The sequence below is a fragment of the Polyodon spathula genome, chromosome 4, assembly GCF_017654505.1.
Source record: "Polyodon spathula isolate WHYD16114869_AA chromosome 4, ASM1765450v1, whole genome shotgun sequence".
In the NCBI taxonomy this organism is placed as follows: domain Eukaryota; kingdom Metazoa; phylum Chordata; class Actinopteri; order Acipenseriformes; family Polyodontidae; genus Polyodon; species Polyodon spathula.
Window position 1 is genome coordinate 67,989,359 of NC_054537.1, and position 8,340 is coordinate 67,997,698.

The following is an 8,340-nucleotide window of genomic DNA, read 5'->3' on the forward strand; positions in this document are numbered from 1 at the left end:
ACAAATTAGGCAATGTTTATAGATGATTTCACAGTTGGAAAATGAAAACAGTGGAATTATTTTAATAAGGCACCCTTTGTAATCTGTTCAAGATTTTTTTTTATTTTTTATCTAAATCTAGGCTTTACTCCTATTGTGTTTTTAAACAAATGAATATGCTGTTATGGTATATAGGAATAAATTACATTATTACACGAGTCATCTGGCTGCATTTAACTGCAGTGTGATGTACAAGAGGGATAAGTTTGTTTAGGTTAAAGTCCTCTACACACCAGAATGTTGTACGACATACTGCACCACGACAAAAAAACACAAACAAACAAAAAAAAAAGAACACATGTATTTTTGATATGAGCCATTCACACTACCTGAGATGTGATGGGCGACACTGAAGCAGCTAAGGAACTTGACCAATAAGGAACAGCTTCCCCTGCGCACCTTCAGTAAACAATGGCAGAAGAAAAGATAATTCATAACAACTAGAGCTGTACAATAAAGTACACTAAATTGGATATAGCTGGTGTGTATGATTTGTTTACCTTTACTGAAATAAGTATTCTGAATAGCTATTATGTGTTCTACATTTTATTAACTGTATAACAGCTATCATACGTATGATTTTTCTTTTTCCAGCTGATGATATGATTAGATGAGAGTCGCCACTGGTGAGAAAGGTAGTGTTGCAGTGAAAGTACCATTTTATCGCAGGACCAATCGTCTTGTGTCCGCTGTGTGTTGTGATCTTAAGTCATTTAATTGAATTTTAAAAAATTACATTTATTTGTTTAGCATAAAATGAAAAGGCCTTTTAGATTATATATGTCCTAACATATTATAGCATTATCTTTACCCTTCTTTTTCTCAACTGCAAATAAGTCCTGCTTGGGGTCTATATATAATACCTGACAGAAGCGAGATCTGTCAACTTTAACACACGGCTGTACATTATGTAAATGTAGGAGTTATTGTTAACCCATAGCCAATTATAGGTTTTGTCATGGGTTGTTGGTGCCACACAATACCTTGTCCTTTGTTGGTGGACAAGTGGTGTTTTCCCCATGCTACCTACAGTTCTGACACAATGAGACAATCCATTTATTTTGTTATACAATCGTACCAAAGAGTGAGGTGACCACTGAGGAAAGTTTATCACTGTCTTGTCCTATTGACAGAGGCAGAGCATTCACACACCCTCTGCCCCAGTACACAAATGTCAGTCTGTTTTGCAGGCTGCTGTGTTCCTTTTGAAGGAGCCGCTGGGGTCTCTGATCCACTAATCCATTTATCTAGTTTCATGAGTGCATTGGCTGAATACCTACACAATACCCTGGCCCAGCTGGGAACAAGAAGTCAGAGAGTCCAGTAGTCACACCCACAAATGCTTGACACCACATTCAGCTGATCATTTTGCTACTTCTTGTTTCAAAACACAATAGTGTGAATAACATGGATACATTGGTCACAGTTCTTTCTTTAGAGGCATGGTAGGCTTCTGTAAAACATGCCTCAAGAAGGATCTCAGAGCTTGTGGGGAGGGGGGGGGGGGGCTGGCTGCCATGATTTTCATGTACACAGTAAACAGTAAAAAGAATACTGGCAGTAACAGAACTGTATTTCTTCTGTCTAAAGCTGGATGATGTGTTGAAAAAAACTAAACACAGGGATAACTGACCCTATTTTGTGTGCAGGTTCATTTCTACCTCTATATCTTGCAATCCATGTTGACTATCATCACCGGAAACAGATTTTGCAGCAAAAAAAATTAAGAGAATTATTGCACAAATTCTGATCTGCTGTCAATACAGATCTGGTGACAACTTTGCGCAACTATTAATTAAGAATATTATTATACTGTTTAGCCTCTTGACACAGTTGATGATAAATGTATTTTGTGAATTTCTGGCTTAGTTACTACGACAGTGTCACAGCCCTTATTAGTGAATGGAAGCTGTGACTGCTGACCCTACCCTTCTTGGCAGTTAGATATGGCAACATATACAAATGTTTTAGAAAACATCACAAAGATCCCTTTCTGAAACTTTAAATATCTCAAATATGTAACATGGTTGTGTTTGTGTTTTAGCGATTCTAAGAGGTTATAGCCCATCTTCAAAGCTTTGCTAATGTAGTTCTAAAGTTTTTCATAGGATTTCTCATTCTGGTCTTTTTTCTTCAAAAATAAAAAATAAAACTAAATATTAAGTCATTCAGTAATAATCAAATTCATATGTTTACAAAACAAATACATTATATTGTTTCATTGATTAATAATAATAATAATAATAATAATAATAATAATAATAATAATAATAATAATAATAATAATAATAATACACCTTTAAAGATGAGAAATAAAATAAGCTTATTCTGCTTGTTCTAAATCTATATTAATCTTGTAAGTGTGTTCCAACTAGATGGATTAACCAGACTTAAATGAAATATGATGGCAAAAAGCCTGCAATATTGGTGGTTAAAGAAATCAGTCACTATGTAGATCATTAAAAACTGAAGGTCAAGTATAAGCACCCGTTGACTATAAAATATGAGAAAGGTGACCTTTAGCATTGCATAAAACTTTGCCAAATAGCAGAATATTAGACATATTACACTTACTACTGTACACTATAGTTTCAAGGGTAGCCCTTTGAAAGGTAATTATAAAGAAAGTGGGTATCATATTATACATCTTTATTCGACCCCGATTGTGTGCTGCCATTGTCTTGTGCAATCTTTAATAAATAGCAGGCTGCAAGTTGGGAGCCTGTCCTTTTCATGAAAATTTCCACTGTGTCAGATAATAAAATCTGACTCCTCTTCTTCTTTCTGATGTGATGCCACTGTGGTTTTGGGATTATTCCAGCAGGCTGTACAAAGGGAAGCAAAGGCATCTGAAGTGTCACTCTACAGCTGTGGTGGAGTAACAGCATTTCCATTTTATGGATGCTCCCAACACATGTGTGCAGCAGAAGGGGATATCAAATGAGCTGCTTCTCCTCAGTCCTACACGACATTCTTCACCACTGTGGTGAATCTCTCCGAGTCCCACGAACCAATAAAATGATGGCCCTTGTTGGAGTTGACTGTATTAATATTTGCAGAGGATTTGGAAGGTCAAGGCTAAATGTCAGCAGATGCCTGGGAATAATTATATCTAAAAAAAAAACAAAAACAAAAAAACAACACAAAAAAACCTTCTCCCAATTGTTCTGCTGCTTAACATCTTTATTAATCCTAGACAAGCAGTACACTAAAATCCGCTTTTTTTGGTTGCTTTTTTATTTTAGACTATTAGAAAGTATGCATCCGTTGACATATTTTGGCATTTTATTGGCTTCTTCTTCAGCAGATGTTAGTTACCTTAAGGGTTTGCTGATGTGTAAATTATGATGAAGCTGTTAGGATCCACAACTGCTTTGATAAGTCACCCCCGACCAAATAACAATTATAGCACCTTATTTGAAAACACTAACTGTATCCAGGCACAGGCTTTTCTGTACTCCAATAGCAATCCACTGCTCCATTTTTGGGGGGTGTTTAAGCTATTTTAAGATTAATTTCATTTTTTTAAAACTGGTAGCTGGCAACTGTTGGATTCACAGTTAATGGTTTGATGCAGATACATCAATTAGACTGTTTTTCCACCTGTCTGCTGGTGTAGTAAAAATGAACTGATTTAGTTATTCATATCACAGGTTTGTCAGGCACTGCTGGGCAGTTTGTCATCAAATCCCTGTTCTTAAAATTCAAAGCTTCAGAGCACATTCAACTAGAATGCCACATTGAAATACTAAGGTTGTCTATCACATTTAAACAATGATTTAAACGGGAAGAGTTATCTTCTGCCTCTTTTATATAGCTTAAAATTGCATTTGGAGTTACTGTGATGTAAATTTACATGACATAAAATATTATACTGGATAAAGGAGTGAAAGAAAACAAAAATGTTTTTTTTTTAATTGTTTTAAAAGGGAATGTTTAAACAAAAAAAGGATATTTATAAATTATTATTATCTAAAATAAATAAGTAAATAGCACAAAAATGAATAGTAAAACAAAATAATAATAACATTAATAATAAAAATAAACACATTATTTTTATTTTACATAAATGTGTACACTCTTATATTGCTAAAAAAAACAACAAAAAAACAACAAGGGGAGGGAAATGGTATGTGTTACTTATTCAAGCTATTGTAAATGGCTACGACTAATTATAACAAATAAAGTACTCCAAAGTGTGCAATAAAAAGCCTGTAATCTTATCTCAGGCTTCTGGTGACATGAATAAATGACTCGACCTTCAGAAGCCCTCAATGAGATTATCAGTTTATTATGCACAGTCTATACCTTATAATATTAGTAATACTATGTATTTATATTTTAAGCATTTTTACATTTAAGGTTTGGATATGTCATGAACGCAATTTATCACATTCCTTACTAAGCTATATCACAGTTTCTGCTAAGAACATGTTTAAATTCAGCCACTTTGGTCAAAACAATAATTTTATTTCATTGTATTGCCTTAGATTCTTTTTAAAAATATTATATATACATATTTTTGTTCCTGCTTATTTCCATGCACATCCCTTCATATTTGCTGTGCACCTGTATATAATCATGGTGTTGATATTTACATGACTTTACCAAGTCTAAATAAGTTGAAACCATTCACAGAGTCAAAGCAGTGGTTTGTTTGTGGTCTGTAAGATACTGAAAAGAAACATGTTTTCAATAAAAAAAAGTAAACTGTACATTTCAATATTGAGGCCATGTGAAATATAGGAACAAAGCATACTTCTGTAGCCAATCCTTTTCACATCAAAGTTTAAAAATACATATCCCCACTTCTAGGAAATACCATCACATGTCTTGTTATAATCTGGTAGACACATCTGCCACCAATATTGTCCGGCATGTGGTCAACTAACTCTTTTATCTCCAAAAATAAAACAAAATGCAGGCTTGTATTTGACACACATTGCCAGGTTCTGTGCACTGACGCCTCAATGTCTTTTCTTGTACCTTGACTATTTTGTGTTAGGTTCAGAAATAACCTGAGCCCGGTGCAAAATAAGAAATATGCATCTTATTGATGGTTGTACATTTAAAAAAAGAATAACATTTTAATTTGAAATGATATCATTGACTTAAATCAGAAGTGGCACACTGGCGATTCAGTTATTTAGCATTTGTAAAGCTTTGCATCAATTAAATTGATCTAACTGTACACATGCACTGTTGGAGTTTCAGAACATTGATTCACAAGGGCAATATTAAACAGTGACATTTTAGATCCCCCACTCTTAAGATTAATTTAAAAGACCCCCTTGTGCATTGTATAAATACAGGCACAGGGATAGGTTCAAGTAATAACATCCTGAACATCAGCAGTAAACAACAGGTTCCGTGCATTATGCTTTTGTGTTGGTTCTGGTTAGTTACTAGGTAAACACAAGTGATGCTGAGAAATGAGAAACACGATTATTATTATTATTATTCAACCCCTTCCTGGACAAACCTCAAATAGACAAACAAGAAGATTTTCTCTTTTTTTGTGAGCTATAAGGTTTGTCCTATTCATTCAGTTTATTCAAGGCCAATGAGAATGGTAGCATTCAACTTTATAGTCTGTACAATGCCGGTACTTAATCTCAGCTAAATTAGCTTTACATGTCCACTGCCTGCACTGTTTTTCCCATTTTTTTCTCCTGCTGAGGCAGAATATTTGCCAATCAGTGTCATTTACTGGTTTTCCAACACAGACATACCAAGACCAGAGGGATTTCCAACAGGACGGTTTTTGAGAGCACAATTTCTCCTGTAAATTCGTTTTATGTTATGAGCCCATACATTATGAGCTACATTACAAATACATTTTTTGATAGGTTAAATATAAAACACAGAGAAGGATATGTACTTTTAAACATGTTTAAACCTTAATCTAAACCAGCATCTCTGCACAGTGTGTATGCTCCTCCTTTCCAGAGCTTTGTGCCAGAAGTCAGTAGGACACTGCAATGAAATCTGTGTACTGCGACTTCCCTTTTAACTAAGATTAGTACAGTCCTGATGCACCGCATCCTTTAAAATATGTATCAAAGCTGTTGAAATGCCAGCAATTGGTATGTGGTAGGCAGGGGAGCAGAGGATTGGCTGATGAAGTTATTCCAACTTCCAAGTACCCAGCAGGTCACCCCAGCCTGTTGTTTGTTGGACCTACATTGCAATCAGTAGTTTCTTACACACACACACACACACACACACACACACACACACACACACAATATGCTATCTGCTGTTTCTATGCAAGGCCAGGCACATTGATTGCTTGCTCTCCTTCTCTCCTCAGGAAGCACCGCTGAGAAAATCTTTATATACTCCTGGGTCTATCGGCACTGGTTAAAAACATGCCAGTTTATCAGCTGTGCAGAGCTCAACCCTGGATAAAACACTTGGAAGTGTATAGCTTACACCATAGGGTGAGACTTTATGAGGCTTCCTGAGTGGAAGCTGCTGCTGAGGGTGTTAATTGGCTAGCCTCTGATGTGTGATATACCCGCCCTTCATAATCCAGCACAGGCTGCTTAAAAAGCATGGAAACCTAAGGTTTCTACAGCAGCAGCCTCTGCTATCACTTGATGGCTGACCTTTCCGACTTTGTAAAGAAAATCAAAGCCTTTCCAAACATATCAATTCAAACACAAGTATGCCTTTGCAAACAATCTTCACAAGGACCGCACAGGTCCATGCTTCAGTGGCCTATCCTCGTCACACCCTTGTAGCAGCAGCAAGAAGCAAATACATGCTGCAGCTAAAGAACTGAAGCTTTCATCCGCATACTTTAAGTTTTGTTATATATTAGATCAGGGGTCCTGAAATTCTGGTCCTGAATTAATTAATTGGACTATAGGAGGCTGTGTGGTCCAGTGGTTAAAGAAACAGGTTTATAACCAGTCTCTGGTTCAAATCCCAGCTCAGCCACGGACTCATTGTGTCTTTCGGGTGAGGTATTGTTGTAAGTGACTCTGCAACTGATGCATAGTTCACATACCCTAGTCTCGTATCTTGTAAAGTGCTTTGTAATGGTGGTCCACTGTGAAAGGCTCTATATAAAAATAAAAGATTATATTACTACTATTATTATTATTATTAGAGCTTAATTGGTCATTTGGAACAAACACCAGTTGGGACACCGGCTCCCCAGGACCAAAGTTGCCCACCCCTGTATTAGTCTTAATCACAAATTCATTCCCAAATGATTGTCCACTGCGCTGATTCCTTGACGTTAAAAGGATTAACTAACAACAAAACAACTGAATCATCTAAATAACCTGACACCAAGTAATTCTATTAAAATGAACAATGAAAAAGTATACCAAAGTTCGCAAGGTTTTGGCTGCATTTATTATTATTATTATTAAAGCACTTATGTATTTTACAGTTGTTTTTACAATTGGCATTCATTTTTATAACTTCTATAGTGAAGATGTTAGTAAATATTAGGTGAGAGTCTATACATTATAATTGATTATACCACTTTTCATATTATTACGAATACCATTAATTTAATCCAAATTCAGGATTAACTCAGAGCTACTAAAAAGTATACACATTAAAACAATAAATACATTAAGCCCCTCACAATGGCTTTCATATTCTAGATAATTAGGTGGTTAGGTATCACCTGCTGAGTAGGTACTATTTATAAAAATGCCACTGACTGATTTTAGTAATTAGGCTAATTACAATCTGAAAATTCAATAATAAAATAAAAGAACCACCACTACAAAACAAATATGTACTGATTGTAAATCTGTCAAGCATAATACAATATAGAACAATTAAACAATTACAAAAATGTACAGAACACCCTGAGCAGTAAAATATAACATCATGCCATATTAGCTGATTATATGAATGGATTTCGTATTATCTAATCTGCAGCACATTTAAATAAAGCCACTTTTTAGACCACTAAAATAAATGTAAATTTTTCAATACTGATACTCCCATTTTAAAATGAAAATTTAACCAAACAAACTATCCACAAACGAATATAGCGAGCAAAGGTTGACCTGAATAATTCTGTCGATACTTGACATGCCACACTTTAGAAAAGTGATTAAAGAACTGTGGCAAAGTGGTTGGTAAGGGGAACAGATGTTGCGGTGATGCGGTGCAGGAGTGATGAACAGACAACAGTGATTCAGTGAATAAGTGCTTTATTGCTCTTTTCCAGGTCTGGCGACCGTCAAAAATAATAAATCCCTGGCAATACACAACAATGTGTAAAGCACAGGGATAATGAAATCAAGGGCACAGTCCTGAACAAAAACA